Here is a 20,278-nt window from a genome sequence, read left to right as displayed (position 1 = left end):
TACTAAACGCGTCATATTTAATGTAGGTATAGGGTTGTATATACCTGCCGTTGATACCCTAATCTTAATACCTAAATGCGTAATAGCACGCAACAGACAAATGTATCAACCTGATGGTGATAGCTTAATATTAATAACTAAACGCGTCATACTTAATTTAGGTAAAGGTTTGTATCTACTTTACAGTGGTACCCTAGTCTTAATAACTAAACGCGTCATATTTGATATAGGTAAAAAGATGTATTTACCTGACGGTGATACCATAGTCTTCATTAATAAGTGCATAATAACCAGAAATAGACAAATGTATCAACCTGTTGGGGATACGATAATCTTAATAACTAAATGCATAATAGCCAGCAACATACAAATATATCAACCTGATGGTGATTACATAATTTTAATAACTAAACGCGTCATATTTAATATAGGTAAATTGTTGTATCTACCTGACGGTGATACCATAGTCTTCATTAATAAATGCATAATAACCAGAAATAGACAAATGTATCAACCTAATGGCGATACCTTAATCTTAATAACTAAACGCGTCATATTTGATACAGGTAAAAAGATGTATTTACCTGACGGTGATACCCTAATCTTAATAACTAAATGCGTAATAGGTAGCAACATACAAATGTATCAACCTGATGGTGATATTTTAATCTTAATAACTAAACGCGTCATACTTAATATAGGTATAGTGTTGCATCTACCTGACGGTGATACCCTAGTCTTAATAACTGAATGCATAATAGCCAGCAACATACAAATGTAGGAACCTGATGGTGATTCCCTAATCATAATAACTTAACGCGTCATACTTAATATAGGAAAAGTGTTATATCTACCTGACGGTGATACCTTAATCTTAATAACTAAATGCGTAATAGCCAACAAAAGACAAATGTATTAACCTGAATGAGATGCCCTAAACTTAATTACTAAACGCGTCATACTTAATATAGGTAAAGTGTTGTAACTACCTGATGGTGATACGATAATCCTAATAACTAAATGCATAATAACCAGCAAAATATAAATGTATCAACCTGATGGTGATTCCCTAATTTTAATAAATAACGCGTCACATTTAATATAGGTAAAGTGTTGTAGCTACCTGACGGTGATACCATAGTCTTCATTAATAAATGCATAATAACCAGTAACATACAAATGTATGAACACACTAATCTATAATCGAAGATAAATATTTCTTTGTGTTCGGAATTTTTAATAATCTATAATAATAAATAAATAAACGAACTACGGAATTTCACGTGAAATAGGTGTGTTTATTTTTGGAGTTTAACAGAGCAATGACGCGAACGATGGAGGGTCCTTACTCATTAATTGCTTCGGAACATAACCTCTATAAATCGTTGCTGGAAAAATTTAAGACAAATCTAGTAATTATATATCATAGTGAAATATTAGTGTAATAATGCTTTACTGATGTGCACTAAAATTCAACTAGGTTGCACTAATGTTACCATTAATTACTCTAATCTTCATTAATGTGTACTAAAGTTCCATTAATGTGCACTAATTCTCTACTTTTATGCGCTAATGTTACAATAATGTGCACTAACGATTTCTTATAGAGCAAGATTGTTCCATTAATGTGCAATAAACATTCATCAATATGCACTAATGATCCATCAATGTGCACTAATAACCGTTAATGTGCACTAAAGTTCCATTATTGTGCAACAGTACTCTACTAATATGCACAAATGTTATAATAATATGCACTAATGATCTCTTATAGAGGAAGAATGTTCCATTAATGTGCTGTGAAATTCCACTTATTACAACTAGTATCATCAAATGTGCACTAATGTTACACTAATATGCACTAATGTTCTACTGTAAGGTGCTTTCATGATTCATTAACATAATGCTAATCGATGCAACAGCAGCAATATTAACAGAACTCATTCGGAGGCAATTCATGAGCCAATCGTCCTCATCACGACACTGTTTTACTCCAAAACTAACACGACACCATATGGACCACTCAAGAAAATAAGGTTATTAAAAAATAAAACATCCATTTATTGCATTTATATACTAACATTATATCTGAACGCGAATCGCTGGCACAAAATGACAGCTGTATCAACCTGCTGGTGATACTCTAATACTATACCTAATCGCGTAACTGTGGCATAAAAAGAGAGCTGTATCAACCTACTGGTGATATACTAATACTATACCTAAACGCGTAACTGTGGCATAGAAAGATAATTGTATTATCCTGCTGGAGATACACTAACATCATATCTAAACGCGTAACGCTGACAGTTAAAAATAGGTGTGTCAACCTGCTGGTGATACACTAACATCATATCTAAACGCGTAACGCTGGCAGTAAAAAAGAGCTGTGACAACCCGCTGGTCACAAACCAATGCTATATTTAAACGCGAAACGCTGGCAGTAAATAAGGGTTGTATCAACCTGCTGGTGATATACTAATACTATACCTAAACGCGTAACTGTGGCAAAGAGAGAGTTGTATCAACCTACTGCTGAAACACTAACATCATATCTAAACGCATAACGCTGACAGTAAAAAAGAGGTGTGTCAACCTGCTGGTGATACACTAACATCATATCTAAACGCGAAACGCTGGCAGTAAATAAGGGTTGTATCAACCTGTTGGAGTTACAGTAACATTATATCTAAACGCGTAACACTGGCAGTAAAGTAGAGTTATATCATTCTGCAGGAGATGCACTAACATTATATTTAAACGCGAAATACTGGCATGAAGAGCGATTTGTATCAACCTCCTGGTGATACACTAACATTATATCTAACGCGTAATGCTGGCATAAAATGAGAGTTGTATCATCCTGCTGGAGATACACTAATTTTATACCTAAACGCTTAATTGTGGCAGTAAGTGAGAGTTGTATCAACCTGCTGCTGATATACTAATACTATACCTAAACGCGTAACTGTGGCAAAGAGAGAGTTGTATCAACCTGCTGGTGATACACTAACATTATATCTAAACGCGAAAGGCTGGCATAATATGAGAGCTGTATCAAGCTGCTGATGATACACTAACATCATATCTAAACGCTTAACTCTGACAGTAAAAAAGAGGTGTGTCAACCTGCTGGTGATACACTAACATCATATCTAAACGCGTAACGTTGGCAGTAAAAAAGAGCTGTGACAACCCGCTGGTGACAAACCAATGCTATATTTAAACGCGAAACGCTGGCAGTAAATAAGGGTTGTATCAACCTGTTGGAGTTACAGTAACATTATATCTAAACGCGTAACACTGGCAGTGAAGCAGAGTTATATCATTCTGCAGGAGATGCACTAACATTATATTTAAACGCGAAATACTGGCATGAAGAGCGATTTGTATCAACCTGTTGGTGATACACTAACATTATATCTAATCGCCTAACGCTGGCAGTGAAGCAAAGTTTTATCAAACTGCTGAAGATGCACTAACATTATATCTAAACGCGTAACGCTGGCAGAGAAGAAGAGTTGTATCAACCTGCTGGTGATACACTAACATTATATCTAACGCGTAATGCTGGCATAAAATGAGAGTTGTATCATCCTGCTGGAGATACACTAATATTATACCTAAACGCGTAACTGTGGCAGTAAGTGAGAGTTGTATCAACCTGCTGGTGATACATTAACATTATATCTAAACGCGTAACGCTGCCAGTGATGCAAAGTTTTATCATACTGCTGAAGATGCACTAACATTATATCTAAACGCGTAACGCTGGCAGTAAAAAAGAGGTGTGTCAACCTGCTGGTGACACACTAACATCATATCTAAACGCGTAACGCTGGCAGTAAAAAAGAGGTGTGTCAACCTACTGGTGACACACTAACATCATATCTAAACGCGTAACGCTGGCAGTAAAAAAGAGCTGTGACTAACCGCCGGTGACAAACCAATGCTATATTTAAACGCGAAACGCAGGCAGTAAATAAGGGTTGTATCAACCTGTTGGAGTTACAGTAACATTATATCTAAACGCGTAACACTGGCAGTGAAGCAGAGTTATATCATTCTGCAGGAGATACACTAATATTATACATAAACGCGTAACTGTGGCAGTAAGAGCGAGTTGTATCATCCTGCTGTTGATACACTAACATTATATCTAATCGCGTAACGCTGGCAGTGAAGCAAAGTTTTATCAAACTGCTGAAGATGCACTAACATTATATCTAAACGCGTAACGCTGGCAGTGGAGAAGAGTTGTATCAACCTGCTGGTGATACACTAACATTATATCAAAACGCGAATCGCTGGCATAAAATGAGAGCTGTATCATCCTGCTGGAGATACACTAGTATTATACCCAATCGCGTAACTGTAGCAGTAAGAGACAGTTGTATCAACCTGCTGCTGATATACTAATACTATACCTAAACGCGTAACTGTGGCAAAGAGAGAGTTGTATCATCCTGCTGGTGATACACTAACATTATATCTAAACGCGAAAGGCTGGCATAATATGAGAGCTGTATCAAGCTGCTGATTATACACTAACATTATATCTAAACGCTTAACTCTGACAGTAAAAAAGAGGTGTGTCAACCTGCTGGTGATACACTAACATCATATCTAAACGCGTAACGCTGGCAGTAAAAAAGAGCTGTGACAACCCGCTGGACACAAACCAATGCTATATTTAAACGCGAAACGCTGGCAGTAAATAAGGGTTGTATCAACCTGCTGGTGATATACTAATACTATACCTAAACGCGTAACTGTGGCAAAGAGAGAGTTGTATCAACCTACTGGTGAAACACTAACATCATATCTAAACGCGTAACGCTGACAGTAAAAAAGAGGTGTGTCAACCTGCTGGTGATACACTAACATCATATCTAAACGCGAAACGCTGGCAGTAAATAAGGGTTGTATCAACCTGTTGGAGTTACAGTAACATTATATCTAAACGCGTAACACTGGCAGTAAAGTAGAGTTATATCATTCTGCAGGAGATGCACTAACATTATATTTAAACGCGAAATACTGGCATGAAGAGCGATTTGTATCAACCTGCTGGTGATACACTAACATTATATCTAACGCGTAATGCTGGCATAAAATGAGAGTTGTATCATCCTGCTGGAGATACACTAATATTATACCTAAACGCGTAACTGTGGCAGTAAGTGAGAGTTGTATCAACCTGCTGGTGATACACTAACATTATATCTAAACGCGTAACGCTGCCAGTGATACAAAGTTTTATCATACTGCTGAAGATGCACTAACATTATATCCTAACGCGTAACGCTAGCAGTGGAGAAGAGTTGTATCAACCTGCTGGTGATACACTAACATTATATCTAAACGAGAAAGACTGGCATAATATGAGAGCTGTATCAAGCTGCTGATGATACACTAACATCATATCTAAACGCTTAACTCTGACAGTAAAAAAGAGGTGTGTGAACCTGCTGGTGATACACTAACATCATATCTAAACGCGTAACGCTGGCAGTAAAAAAGAGCTGTGTCTACCCGCTGGTGACAAACCAATGCTATATTTAAACGCGAAACGCTGGCAGTAAATAAGCGTTTTATCAACCTGTTGGAGTTACACTAACATTATATCTAACGCGTAATGCTCGCATAAAATGAGAGTTGTATCATCCAATTGGAGATACACTAATATTATACCTAAACGCGTACCTGTGGCAGTAAGAGAGAGTTGTATCAACCTGCTGGTGATACACTAACATTATGTCTAAACTCGTAACGCTGGCAGTGAAGCAAAGTTTTATCAAACTGCTGAAGATGCACTAACATTAAATCTAAACGCGTAACGCTGGCAGTGGAGAAGAGTTGTATCAACCTGCTGGTGATACACTAACATTATATCAAAACGCGAATCGCTGGCATAAAATGAGTGCTGTATCATCCTGCTGGAGATACACTAATATTATACCTAATCGCGTAACTGTGGCAGTAAGAGAGAGTTGTATCAACCTGCTGGTGATTTACTAATACTATACCTAAACACGTAAATGTGGCAGTAAGAGAGAGTTGTATCAACCTGCTGGTGATACTCTAATACTATACCTAAACGCTTAACTGTGGCATAAAAAGGGAGCTGTATTAAACTGCTGGTGATATACTCATACTATACCTATACGCGTAACTGTGGCATAAAAATTGAATTGTATCATCCTGCTGGAAATATACTAACATTATAACTAAACGCGAAAGGTTGGCATAAAATGAGAGCTGCATCAACTTGCTGGTGATACACTAACATCATATCTAAATGCGTAACGCTGACAGTAAAACAGAGCTGTGTCTACCCGCTGGTGACACACCAATGCTATATTTAAACGCGAAACGCTGGCAGTAAATAAGAGTTGTATCAACCTGTTGGTGATATTCTGATATTATATGTTTACGTGAAACGCTGGCATAAAAAGAGTGTTTTATCAACCTTCTGGTGATACACCAACATTATTTCTAAACGCGTCACGCTGGCAGAAGCAAAGAGTTGTATCATATTGTAGGAGATGCACTAACATCATATCTAAACGCGTAATTGAGGCATAAAAGGAGAGCTGTATCAACCTGCTGGTGATACACAAACATTATAACTAAACGCGAAACAATGGCAGTGAAGCAGAATTATATAAACCTGCTGAAGATGCACTAACATTATATCTAAACGCGTAACGTTGGCAGAAGCAAAGAGTTGTATCATATTGCTGGAGATACACGAACATGATATCTAATCGCGAAATACTGGCATGAAGAGTGAGTTGTATCAACCTGGTAGAGATACACTAAGATCATATCTATACGCGAAATACTGGCATGAAGAGCGAGTTGTATCAACCTGCTGGTGATACACTAACATTTTATCTATTTATTCCAGGAATATTCAGTTTATCGTAAAGAATGTATATCAATCTGACGGTTTGTCCCTTCAATATTATCATACTAATAACTTAATGCGTGAATACTAGTTCGTTGAATTTTCTTCACGGTTGTGCAACTTTGTTGAACATAATCTCGGAATAGCCGCTTACTTTAATGAATCTGTGTTAAAATTGACGGTTTTCCCAACAACATTGTTCAAATTATTTTTTATTGTGTGTAAGCTGTTACTTTGTATCACCCTTAGGGTTATTCTTTAACTAAGAAGGGTTCTTATGTACTAGTTTTCGTATTAAAAATGTTTTTCATTCCGACGTAAGTACATATATTAAACTGGTGGTGTTACATTAATTTTGAATCAAAGAAGTACAATAGTTGTCCTAACATAGTTTCATTCTAGTGTGTAATCTCGATTTAGAAGTTTCGAACATGTTTCTGTTTAAAATACATAACATGATTCAAAATTGTACAATGGCTCTTTTTACAATTGAATCTACCGATATGTTGATTGTACGGAAATTTTAAAAGAAAATTATTTGTTTACTTATTGTATTATGAACAAATTTTATTTGTCTTTCTAGTTGTAGGTTTGTGAACTGCTTGTGTTGTTATGTGGGTGTAAATCATTAAACTTGGCATTTATATAATTGTGCATACAATATTTAAAAAGCTAATAATACACATAAAATATATATATAAATAAATAAAACATTGATTATTTGTCACCGGTTTGTCCTCTGAGTTTCTTTAAGTTCATAAATAGGATATATAAATTTACTAAAATCGCCTTTTTTGTCACATCTAAATTTGTAACAATTATGGCAAAGTGGAGAGGTTAAGGTGGTTGGTGGAGGGGTCACCTTCACAAAATGAGTGTAAAGGGAATCCCTCTAAAAGTCTATGTTGGACACCCAGGAGGTGGAAGAGGTCGGCCAAGGTTACGGTTGGCTGTAGGATGTGCAGATGATGGGTGGTCAGACAGTGGTGAATCAAAGCCACGGATAGAGATGTTTGAGACTTCCTGCTACAGGAGGCCAAAGCCCTGCAAGGGCTGTAGCGCCAAAGGAAGAAAAAGAAGAAGAAGATGGCCAAGACAAACAGACCGTTAACGCACAAAAACAAAAAATCCATCGAAAGTTGGTGATTTTTTGTTTAAATTGTGTTTAACTGGTCTGCGGAGGGTGTGGCTGTAATTCCTATTCCTAGGGGAATGATGGGGCAAAACTGTGGTCCCCATTTTGGTGAAATTTCCATGCAAAGGGTAAAAAGAAAAAGAAATGGAAAAAAACAAATGCAATTTGAAGTGCAAATTATTTGTATACTTCATTCCCCTGATTCCAAATCTGATGTCATTTTTTGGGAATCGGTGACTCAGAGGACCTTTTATATTCTTTTGAATGCACTATCCTAATTTTCCTGCATATTAATAACAAAATAAATAAATTAAGTAAAGGAAAAAGTACTTATCTTTTACTTTATCTGCTTCACTCGAACTTGAAGTTCCGAAGAAGGATGTTAATAGTGGCCATATAAATGTATTAATTTAAATAATTATAATTCCAAAAAATATTATAAATAATTAATAAAAATTATCATGCACATAGAAATTATTATATTCGATTGGACTATAGATAAAAGTTATTAAACGTTTTGTTGATTTTTATCGGTAATGGTCGATTAAGAAATCTCGAAGACCGTTAAAAGTATAAACGATATTTGATTCGAAACGATGCCATTTTTCGAAAGCTCCCAAAAACAATAACCTATATTGAAAATATTAAACGACAGAAAACATTAAAGTCCTGTGGGGAAAAAATTATATTAAACAAACAAATAAATAAAGCGAATTGGAATTATAATTTTTGTAGTATTTTTACTTTATTATAATTTTTTTTTTTTTAATATCTCATTTAAGAGAACTGCCACATATATATGGAACCACTATCAACTCCTTATCACTCTTGAAGGCAGGAATGTCAGGTTACTGGATTGATGTCTTCATATCCTCATCATTGCTGGACACTTGACACAGTTTAAAAAGATATATGAACGCAAAAATACTGTAACGCTTTTCGTTTCTTTTTTTGTGACGGAATTTAGAAAAACCGGAATACATTCTTTGTTTTTACTATTATTTTTATGAACGCACTATTTAAAAAAAAAATTATTTGTTGAAACCAGAAAATATTCACGTGGCAATCACTTCCGAAAATTTAACACTACCGCACTTGCTGAAATAAAAAAAATATTTATTTATAATAAAATGCATAATTAAATTGCTTTTTCAGAAATAATAAAATATTTTAAATAAAAATTTACTAAAAAAGAAATTATTTTTGAATTTTGGGTAGAAGATTAGCCGTGGTCTTAACATGAACATTTAATTTCAACGCAAGCATTTGGGGGAGAAAAAAATGCCCTCATAAATTTGTATATTTAAAATGCCCTGTCCAACAAGTTCTCAAAAAATTTTACATTTATCATAAGATCATCCAACATGGAGGAGGAATTTGCTAAGTGATCAGCGTAGCAGAACCCATTGCCAGAATACATCTCAAGTGGGAAATAAACAGATGTATAAATAACTTGCAAACCCTTCTCTTAGGTAGGAAGACATGCTTTGCTATTTCCTGGTAGTTTGACTAGGTATTACGGACCCTTGGGTCTTATAGTTTCGTTATATGGCGCTGTTAAGGAGAGCGGAAATTGGGAGAGAGGTAATACCGGACGACGATGTAAAGACCTATTTAAACGTTTCTCGGTATATGTTGTTAGTGTGATGTATGCTCAACTTACAAAATGTACACTCTCTCTCTCTCTCTCCAGAGCGTTATTCTGGAGCTAGTCTCGCTAAAACGAAACCCAAAGCTTCTACAATGACCATGTAATCCAACAATAATGAAATCAAAGCTCCATGGAAAAGAAATTAAATTATTTTATATCGCATGCTGTCATGTTAATCAAGTTGATTTTATAGATTTTGAGATTCCATTTAAAGAAAATCTGTTTTGAGTTCTCATATATTCGAAATTAGAAAGTAAATTCAAAATTTGACATAAGTCAAATGGCACCTAAGTGCCGTCATCTTAGGTGTCAATTTAATAACCTCTTTGGCTGCAGTGCCCTGAGGAACAGAACCTGCCACCGAGTTTCAATAATAATAATAATTACCATTGCGGGAGTGACAATAAGATTTTGCTATTACAGGATTACTCTATTAAGGATTTTTTTTTAGGGCGAAGGAGATTTGTTGGGCCCCCAACCAAACTTTCAAGTAAAAAAAATGATTACCTAATAAATAATAATAAAGAAGAATGCGAACTAAAGATATACTCGAAAATTAAGTTGGAAAAATCGTGATGAAAAATAAAAAGACTATTGTCGAATCTGAAGAAGAGAAGTGAAAGGGCTAATGTGGAGAGTCACGCAGATATCTAGCGGAAGGAATTGTCTGTCAACCCAATGTTGTAATATTCTATTAATCTGGTCACATCATCTATCATTAAAGAGAGAAACCCAGAATTACTTTCTCTTACCATTAGAAAGAGAAAAAAAACAAACACTGAGAGAAAATTCACTTCTTTTTTTAGAGTGATAGGAGTCCATCAAATTCCCAGTGAAAATCGATATCCAAAATTAGACACGATTGCAATATGAAAAAAAAAATTGAGCTATATTTGCGAAATAAAACATTTGGTGTAAACACTCCTTTAACTTTTTCATACTGTGCTCCTTGAATTTCAAACTTTTGCGTTAAAACTTTAAAATATACTTATCATTATCTAGATTCTGAAAAAAATAAGAATGTACCACCAATCCTTTATAAAAATGACGTAAAGAGCAATGCGCCAAAAAATTATTCAACTAGAAGTTTCCTCATCTTCATCAGCCAATTATCATACCAACTGTAGTCAAAATACGCTACCTTGGACTGTAGCTAGACAAAATGGTTGACCTGGTATCCCCCCCCATTCAACACTGAAGAGGCAAGAAACTAACCATCATACTCAACCTAAATAACAAAAGACTTGTACCTACTTCTTTAACACCGCCCTATTTTTGGTAAAACGGCGCTGTAAGTATGGTGATCGACCAAATGTTCCAATTCTCAAAGCAACCAGTTATTGACAGTCAAAAAAATACCATTTTATGTATCTAATCACACAAAGCCATAATGACCTCAAAATCCCTTTCACTCAAAGATCTGGAGAAAACTCATTTTTTTCAAAATTACATTACTCAACAGCAGCTCATCCTAAATCTTTTACAACGAACACCTATCCATTTCCGCCTTTACCAGGTAATGCTCCAAGGAGATTGATGTGAAGATGGCATCGCGATCTACTTTTATCATGATATCAGTAAAGATATAAGTTCATGATAATGAATTGACACAACTGGGTGACGTCTCCATGAAAAATAATTCTGACATAGTGCTATCATGTGCCGAACACACTTGTAACAATTGTTGCAGTTGTAAATTTCAGTAAATGATTACAAAATAAATAAAATAAGTTATTGATCTGAATGTATGTAAATTATAACTTTACAGTTGGAGGTATTTTCCAAAATTTAACATAGAAAAGTTAGAAGGTTGAATTATACCAGCAGACAGTATGTATTTTATTTTAATTATAAAGTCTGTAGTTCCCTTATTTCTTATTACTAACAGAAAGGATGTTATTAATTTGGTTTACTAAGAAGGACTTAGGTCAAAAGATAGAGAAATAAACATGTTTTTAACCAATGACATACGACTAAACACTTTATAACTGTTTGGAGTGGGGATATTATTTTCGCAGTTGTCTGACTTTTTACTTAGCTGATTGGGTAGACCAAGTCAAAAGTTAGTTAAAGTTCTGTTAATTCTATATGTTAAGTTTTTTAAAAATTATTCGCTTCGTAGATGGTGATTTTTATTATTATTGGTGGAATTCAGTCTTTTTACTATCCTAAGTGTTGGGAGAGGTCTTTTATTCTAGTGTGATGCTGGTGAGGTTATGCAAATCTGTGTATTCAGTGAATTAGTGATTTCCAATTGCAGTTTTAGTGATTTTTACAAAATTTGAAACATTTATGGATATGGCTGTGGAATCAACAAATTCAAAATTTATTCTAATTCAAGTATTTGGAAGTAGTCACAAAGGAAAATTATTCATGTAAGTTTATTTTTTGTATTTTCAATATTTAGTTTTCACTGGAAGTACAGTATATTTTTAGGGTTTTCTGTGTCGGAAAAGTTGATTTTTAAAAAATGTGTAACTATAAAGAAATCTCGAGACTGTTAATTACGTGTCCGGTTACCTCACAATAGGACTTTTAACTGGTTTCAGCGAAATCTCATAATTGGAAGTAAACTTGGGAAAGCCCTGTAATTGTTCTTACTGCAATTTTAGTATTATCCCATATAAATTGAATTTAAAAATGTTTATAACTTATTACGTATAAAAAAGTACACTTCATCTTCAAATGCGTGTGTCATAGAAATTATAATAAAATCCCCAAAATCAAAAGTGAAAGCAATTCAGATTCTGTAGTTTACCAGTTTTGCTCTGTCATTCCATCAGCAGCTGTCTGCTCTAAGTTCTTCATTTTTCCTATTAATTTTTTGGAAAATGGCATGTTGGAGGATTTTGATTTGAGGCCACCCTTCCTTATTATCCTTAATTTCTAAACGTTCATAATCCTGGTTTTCTATATAATTTTCCTTGTTATTTGAGAATAAAAATTCCTCACTGTACTATTCGATAATGCTTTTCTGCAGTAATTTCTTTTTCTTTTGATTCTTTTTATTGTAGTTTTTAACTTGTTTTTTTAAATAAATTTCCCTTCATGGAAAAGATAATCCCACTAGTGCCCTGTATTCCAGGTTGTTTTTTCCCCCACTAGGAGTCTTGGTTGTTTAAATCCATTTTTTTTTTGGGTTCCATGCATTCCCATAGATTATTTAACTCAGACTTCGGAAGGAAAAAAATGAAAACAACTTCGAATATTGGGCACAAACGGGACGCACCTTACCATGTAGGGAATTAATACAGAATAGAAAACTCTATACATTAAAAAGTGACAAAAAAAAAGAACTGAATATTGTACCAAAGGATTTTCAAATAGAGGAGAATATTAATTTTAAAAAATAAGTTATTTTAGAAAAATATGACTAAGAAATTAACTTTGCTTGAAAACAAGCAAAAAATCTAAGCTAAGTTGTTCCAAGTAGGTGTCGAAATATTGCAAATTCAAGTATAATTAAATAATAAAAGTATAATAAATAAATAAATAAATAATGTGTACTTATATTTTTTTTTATATTTATTTATTTAAAAAAACAGTCAAAAAATAAAAACCATTATTAAAAATAAACTATAATTCCAGACTCTTAAGAAGTATTTCCAAAGGTTCCGGTCGCATCACTCTACTCCCCCCCCCCCCCCATGAAATAAATTTATTTGCCGACAGATCTTGACCATCTGGGCTACCTATGTTCAGATTGCTCTGGATAAATCAGTACGTTATTCCAGAACAATCCTGTGTGAATGAATGGCTATCATTGGGAAAAGTAGATGTTGGGAGGTCCCGAGGTAACCAACCACAAAATGTATTTAAAAAAAAATAGGTACATAGTAATAAAAGAAACCTCGAGAATCAGCCAATAAAAAAAAGTATATTTCTTTTTGTTGCCAACGTTTCAATTAGTGTTTCCTGGCTTTGTAGCAAAAGTTATGGAAAACTTTCCACTTAAAATGAGATGGTAATATATTTTGGATTTTCCAATTTGGAAATGAAAATACATCACTAACTCTATTTTTGTTTAAATGCAAGGAAATTTGTTCTTGAAACGATAGAATCAAGGAATAGAAAAATATTCTTCTTTTTACAGATCCTTGGCAAGTCAAATTTAGACTAATTGATATATATATTTTATTATTTCTATTTTTTTCTTATTTCTTTATATATCCATTTTCAAAATTAATGATTGTTTTTTAAGTTTACAAAATTCATCTTATTTTAGGCCATAACAGTTAGGAATTGAACTTAACAATCAAACCAAACATGCACAGACCTAAAATTTCAATTATTGCAACACTATCAGACAATCTAACGGTCTAGAAAGAAAAACGTTTTAATTCTGAAAATTCTATATAAACAAAATGTTTTTAAAAAAAATAGAAATAATATAAATCTATCAAATAGTTTTTTCCTCTTACTTTGATACATTTTTTTTGAGACCATTTTGTGGGATGAATCAGGATCATATTCTCCATGTTGAATCAGTTCACCAAAGTGTTGCAATAGAAAAATTCTCCCATCTGAAATTAGAATTAAATATTAATAAAAACTGCAAAATATATATACATAATTATCTTTTATTTTATTATGCTGAAATGTATTAAATATTGTTAAACATAATTTTAAAAATTTAAATTTTCTGAAAATACGTAAAAAGTACATTTTTTTTTTTTTATCTTACCTTTGGCTTTTCTTCTGAGGAAAAACTTAATTTTTGTTTTCTTCTTCTATGCTCCTACCTTTTCTGAAATTATAAAAATAATTAGAAAACACAAAAAATATTAAAAAGATTGAGTAATAACACTTTTAAATGGATTATTGAAGAATTAGTGAGACAAAATCTAAACTTAACAATTTTAATATGGACAGACCTAAGATTTCAATTATTGCAATACTAATAGACAATGTAAGGGTCTAAAAAATGAACACTAATTCTGAAAATTAATTAAAAAAAAATAGTTTTTTCTACTTACTTTGATTTATTTTTATTTTTTGGTGACCATTTTGTGGGATGAATCAGATCATATTCTCCATGTCGAATAAATTAACCAAAGTGTTGCAATAGAAAAATGCTCTCATCTGAAATTAGAATTAAATATTAATAAAACTGCATCAATTTATGTAAATATAAAAAAATTCGTAAATTTATTAAACACTGCAAAAAATTTAAATTTTTAAAAACTACATAAAAAGTGTTTTTTTTTTGTTGGGCCTTACCTTGGGCTTTTCTTCTTAGGAATTTTTTTTTTCCTGCTCCTATTTTTTCTGAAATAATTTGACATTTTTATATTAATAAAAAGAATAAATTAATATTTTCTAATTGGATTTTTAAATAATTAGGGAGAGAAAGTAAACTACAAAAAATTCTATAAATCACGGGAATTAGCGTGAGGGACCAATTTTAGATTTTGGAATAAAAACTTATTAATTCTTGCAAATTACAGTAAAATATTAATAAAAAGGTGAAATATTACCATTTTTTAGTTGGATTATTAAAAAAAAAGTTATAATAAATTAGTGACAAAAAAAATTATTTTACTGAAAATTGCGTGATAGGTCTGATTTCCTTTTTTTGAAAGAAAATTTTATTAATCCATTAGGTTATAGTAAAATATTAATAGGAGAAGAAAGTATTAACACTTTTTGGTTGGATTATTAAGGAAAAAGAAGAAATAAATTATTAAAAAAAAAAAATTATTTTACGGAAAATCGCGTGATGGGTCAGATTTTCTTTTTGTAAAGAAAATTGAATAAATTCATAAAATTATAGCAAAATATTTATAAAAGGATAAAGGATTAACATTTTTTAGTTGGATTATTAAAGAATTTGCAAAGGAAAATGGGGAAAAAAAATTAAATTTAAAAAATTATAAATCACGGACGATTGCGCAATAGGTCCGATTTTCACTTTTTTAAATAAAAGAAGAAAATTAATAAAAAAAATATTTTAAATAGTTAATATTGAATGGATTAAACATTTTGGGAAAGTTTTTGAGATTGGAAATTGTGAAAACAAGTTTAAAAATCAATTTAAAAAAAATGAAATTCAATTCCATTTGGCTGGCCATATTGGATTCTCTCTCTCAGTCAAATTGAATTTTCTTTTAACACATTTTTCCAATATGAATCAATGGTAAAATGTGCAAAATTATATATCACTTTGAAGCTTATAACACAATAAACAAGTTTTAAATAAAATTAGATGGAAATTGGGAAATTTTTTCTATTAATTAATTTATTCAATTTGGCTGGCCATATTGGATTCTCTCTCAGTCAAATTGAATTTTCTTTAAACACATTTTTCTAATATCAATCAATGGGAAAATATGGAAAATTATATATCACTTTGAAGCTTATAACACAATAAACAAGTTTTAAGTAAAATTAGATGGAAATTGGGAAATTTTTCCTATTAATTAATTTAAAAAAACGACTTACAGCAGGGCTGATCTTCACAGGTCCAGAGCAGGTAGGAGAAGGGGGCTTTGCACTTGCTGCGACAGCCTCTTGTCTTAGCTTATACTTTAAAAAAAATAGTTTTTAAACTAGAAAATTTATACACATTCTATTGTAAAAAAATGAAAAAGAATTTCTGATATGGTCTTTTTTAAAAATTATGCATTAATAAACTCAATATTCAGGGATTATTTTTTTGTATTGTCACTTGAAGTTGAAGTTTTATGTGGATGTATATTACATACATACGTGGACCAATCAGAATTGATCTTTTAATTAGAAAGAATTAAGTAAAGAAGAGGAAGCTTTTAGATTTATTTTGTGACGTAATAGATTTATAAAGGCTGTGTTTTTGTCTTAAATACAAGCAAAGGGAAAAATAAATGGCTGCCTTAAAACTTAAACCTGAATTTTAAATTATAATTTAATTATGTCCTTTCTAAAGATGAAAGAAATGATTAGCTATTATTTAAATTGGGTCAAATTTATTCATTTAAAAAGTATAAAAATATTGAACTAAATAGAACAAGGATTCTAATTATTATTTATAATCATTAAACAAAAATGAAATTATTAAATTTAATTACGTAAGTAAAATATTTTATTTCAATTTTTTTTAACAATTTATTCTTAATTTCTCATTTTATTTATATTCAAATTTTACAAAATTAAAGGGTTGGTGAGGAAAAGGTTGAATTAAAAAAAAAATTCATTAAATGAAGGCTGAGCAAATTAAAATGATTTTTTTTATTTTTTGCAAACATAAATTAACATTTTACAGTGATAAATTGAAATAAGATAATTATATCAGTATAAAATAATTATTATTAATTCAAAACCTGTGCTTGCTCGCCCATTTAATTTTTTTGTCCAACAGAGACACATTTTTTTCTCAATTTATTTTTTTGTCACCTTACAGAGGAGAAAACTTATTACATGTAATTCAAGATTAAACAATCTGAAAATTATTTTCCTGACAAAAAGTATATATATATTGGCATTGGCTTTTTATTATGCATTTATATTGAAATGAAAAATTGAACATCCAACAAAGATGAATATAGGTAACTTTTTTAATTATTATTTTCTTTATTAATTATTTCACGTTATTTTGGAGATTTTTTTTAATTAATAAAATTAATTAGTTCTAGTATAATGTAGTTCCAGTGAAAACTCTGTGAAAATTTAAATTAATAGTAAAACGTAAATTGAATGAAAATTTGAATATAATTATTACTAATTACAGCAATTGACTTTTGGAGCACAGACTCTGCTCGGTAAGACCAAAGCCTGAAAATTTTAGTTTCAAGCTGTGAAGAATGATCCTGTGTAACATTGATTCTGCTCAGATAGAAGCTACCTCTACCTTGCAATTGGTTTATCTCTTGACCTGAAGCTGAACACAAAAGAACCGGATATCTATAAACTGTTTCAGGTAGTTTCCTTTTTAGCTTCTCGGGTTTATTCCTTTTAACAGAATGAGGAGTGGGAAATTTAAAATTGTCTTGATTAAATTGAAATTAATATCTATTCATTATTATTGGTGAATTTTGATTTGAGCAATGGGAGCATTTTTGTTCCTATTAGCTTCACAAATGCAATTCTGTTGCTAGGAGTTGGCTTTTGGACCCTGCTTTGGATACAGTATCTTGGAGTGGTGAGATCCAATTCTAGAGAATGGCCCTGCGGACCAGTGAGCTGTAATAGGGGTATTTTGGAGCTAGTTCAACCCAGCCTTGTAAATTGACCCTTTGAGCTTACTGCAGGGCTTCAGGACAGTGGAGTTCTTTTTCAAGCCAGATCTATGAACTACAGAGACAGTTTCTTGTTAGTCAACGGAAGGAAGCTTAACTGATCAAAAATAAATAAATGTGAGAAGTGTAAAATTGTTACTTTTTATTTTTGAAATTGTTGATGAATTTTGATTAAAGCAATGGGACCTTTTTTGCTCCTATCAGCTCCAAAAATGGAATTCTGTTACCAGAAATTTGCTTTTGGACTATTATTACAACTTGGGATTGGTTTGCCATTCCTGAAGAAGATTGGCCTTTTGGGTTTTTCTACTGAACAGTAGACTACGACTTAACAGCCCAGCTCATTGAACCAATAACCTCATCTATTGTTTAGGAATGAGTTCTAAATTAGTTTTATGCTTGCATTTCTATGATAATCAATTATTTTTTTTTGTTCTTACTTAGTTGTACAATATTTCACATGTTACCCAGATAAGAATAATTTTTCCATTCTTGTAATTAAAATAAGTTAAGGAAGCTGTACGTATGTAGAGCAGAAAACCACACAAAAGTTCCGGTTTGCCCAGAAAAATAATACTTACACTTTTGTTTAGGATTGGGAAACAATTATTTGGCAAAGCAGTTTCCAGATGTTTGGGTTTGGACGTGTAGAGAGCGCCGTTGGAGAGGTTCACAAGAGAGCTGCTAGCTGAATAACCCGGAAGGTATCAGCAAGGTGACCGCTACTTAAAGGGAGAACTCGCGGCTTAGGAGTAAGCATGTAAAGCCGAAAAAGGAGTCGAATTTAGGAAAAACTAGGAGTCCTGCTTCTAACGACTATTGCCTCAGTTCAGTTAAGTGAAAAGAAATACAAATTCTTAAAAGTATTGTAGGATATGGGCAGAATCTTCCCTAACACTTATTAAGAATAATCCAGCAATTACAGTAACCAATGATGGGCTTAAAATTTATGATATTTATCTATATATGATAAAATTATCGTCTAATTTACAGCAAAACTATCTCATCTACGTGAAGAACTTAATCGAAAACGGAAACTGACAAAGAAGAAGTCAGCAGAAATGTTACAGAACTTTAAGTTTTTAAGTTGCATTAATTAACTACACATTAATTCTGAAAATATATAGACATTTACTTCTATAAGAACTAAAATGAATCATAAAAAATATATTAATTATGAATATTTAATATTTATTTTTTCTTTTTTAATTTTTATAAATTTTTTATTTTATTCTTGAGATTTCTGGATGCTATTTCTGAAGTCTTTTTGCCCAATTTTTATACATATTTATTAAAATAGGAATTTGGTGAGCTGAATGAGGTGAGATGGCGTGCAAAATGGATGCTGGAAAGGTTTTTTTATTGTTTCTTCACATCTTAGTGAAGCGTGGATGATCCCACATCACAGACTGCTTTTTGATATATGCTGGAATCTCGTGGTTATTTTTGGTCATAACTCTGTAGCTGGAGATTATTTCAGTTAAAATTTCAAAGTATGTAACATATATTTTTTTCTAATTATGATACAATGTTCTTAAGTTAAAAAATAAAAATAAATTAGCCTTTGTACAAATGAAAGAACCTAGGTTTAGATTATGTGTAGTGTCAAGCGTACCTATGTCACCACAAATCCTCTAGATTCTGTAGTGGTAGATTTGTAATCCAGTCTGGCACATTTAGAGTCTGAAAGAGAAAATATCTTGATAATTTAGGTAATCAGTTTAAAGATTGAAAACAAATCGTGTAAGTCCTCAACAATGAGCATATAACACGTTAAGATCATGGTGTAAATTCAATTTCACTATTGCTTCAAAAGGATCAAACGGTTTCACATATCATACTCTATGGATATAGTTGAAACTGGTATATTTCAAGTTAACATGAATTTATTCCAGAATATGGACTGGTTGATTAAATTAAAGTAAAGAATGTCGAAGGGGTGGATGTTGGTCTTGAGTTCAAGAGCATGGCTTTGTAAGTGGGAAATTCCCCCAGTTCGAATCCCGCGTATGATTACTTTTTGTTTGAAAAAATTATTTATAGTAAAATATGAGCTTCTGCCCCCGTCGACTATACCTAATTGGTAGTTGGACGTTAAGCCTCGCCTAGAAAAATAGGTGATTACTTTTAGTGTTAATTAATATAACCTTCAACAAGTTTTCTTACATAATCTAGAATACTTCGTGTTTTTGTCCTGCAGATGGCATAACAATTTTAGTGCAATTAAGAGAGAACTGATTAAATCCTTTAAAAATATTCAGAGTAGTGGCGATTCTGGTGGCTAGGTTTAATATCCACTACCGGCTTTTTAGCTCGCTTAAGTTTTGTGAAAATCGGATTAGCTGATTGACAAAATATTTCCTTTT

The 20,278-nt window shown here is 32.2% G+C and overlaps 2 long non-coding RNA genes across 12 annotated transcripts in view; one reads left to right on the top strand and one right to left on the bottom strand.

Moving 5' to 3' along the window:
• The window catches only part of LOC141458409 (uncharacterized), an 89,216-nt gene that overhangs the window by 66,788 nt on the left and 2,150 nt on the right, over nucleotides 1-20,278 (top strand). Inside the window, exons 1-6 of one of the 9 annotated variants that reach the window (XR_012460930.1) lie at nucleotides 11,664-12,074; nucleotides 17,078-17,222; nucleotides 17,405-17,593; nucleotides 17,772-18,029; nucleotides 18,506-18,744; nucleotides 19,213-19,405. This is a non-coding gene — a long non-coding RNA (uncharacterized lncRNA). Of the gene's footprint in view, nucleotides 1-11,594; nucleotides 12,075-16,518; nucleotides 16,746-17,077; nucleotides 17,223-17,404; nucleotides 17,594-17,771; nucleotides 18,030-18,505; nucleotides 19,406-20,278 lie in introns of those variants that run through there. The other 8 variants (XR_012460923.1, XR_012460929.1, XR_012460927.1 and 5 more) reach the window with 8 other exon arrangements.
• Nucleotides 8,769-16,244, bottom strand: LOC141458407 (uncharacterized). 3 transcript variants are annotated; one of them, XR_012460919.1, is made up of 6 exons: nucleotides 16,141-16,244; nucleotides 14,920-14,967; nucleotides 14,676-14,781; nucleotides 14,384-14,446; nucleotides 14,121-14,222; nucleotides 8,769-9,146 (listed from the first exon to the last, which is right to left on the bottom strand). It is a non-coding gene; the product is annotated as an uncharacterized lncRNA (long non-coding RNA). The 3 variants fall into 3 exon arrangements; XR_012460918.1 differs by lacking the exon at nucleotides 8,769-9,146 and adding an exon at nucleotides 13,197-13,440; XR_012460917.1 differs by lacking the exon at nucleotides 8,769-9,146 and having other exon boundaries at nucleotides 13,558-14,222.

This window comes from Rhodnius prolixus, unplaced genomic scaffold (assembly GCF_049639745.1).
Source record: "Rhodnius prolixus isolate KJV_2025 unplaced genomic scaffold, Rpr scaffold_5, whole genome shotgun sequence".
Taxonomy (NCBI): Eukaryota; Metazoa; Arthropoda; class Insecta; order Hemiptera; family Reduviidae; genus Rhodnius; species Rhodnius prolixus.
This window is presented reverse-complemented; position numbering and strand designations above follow the sequence as displayed.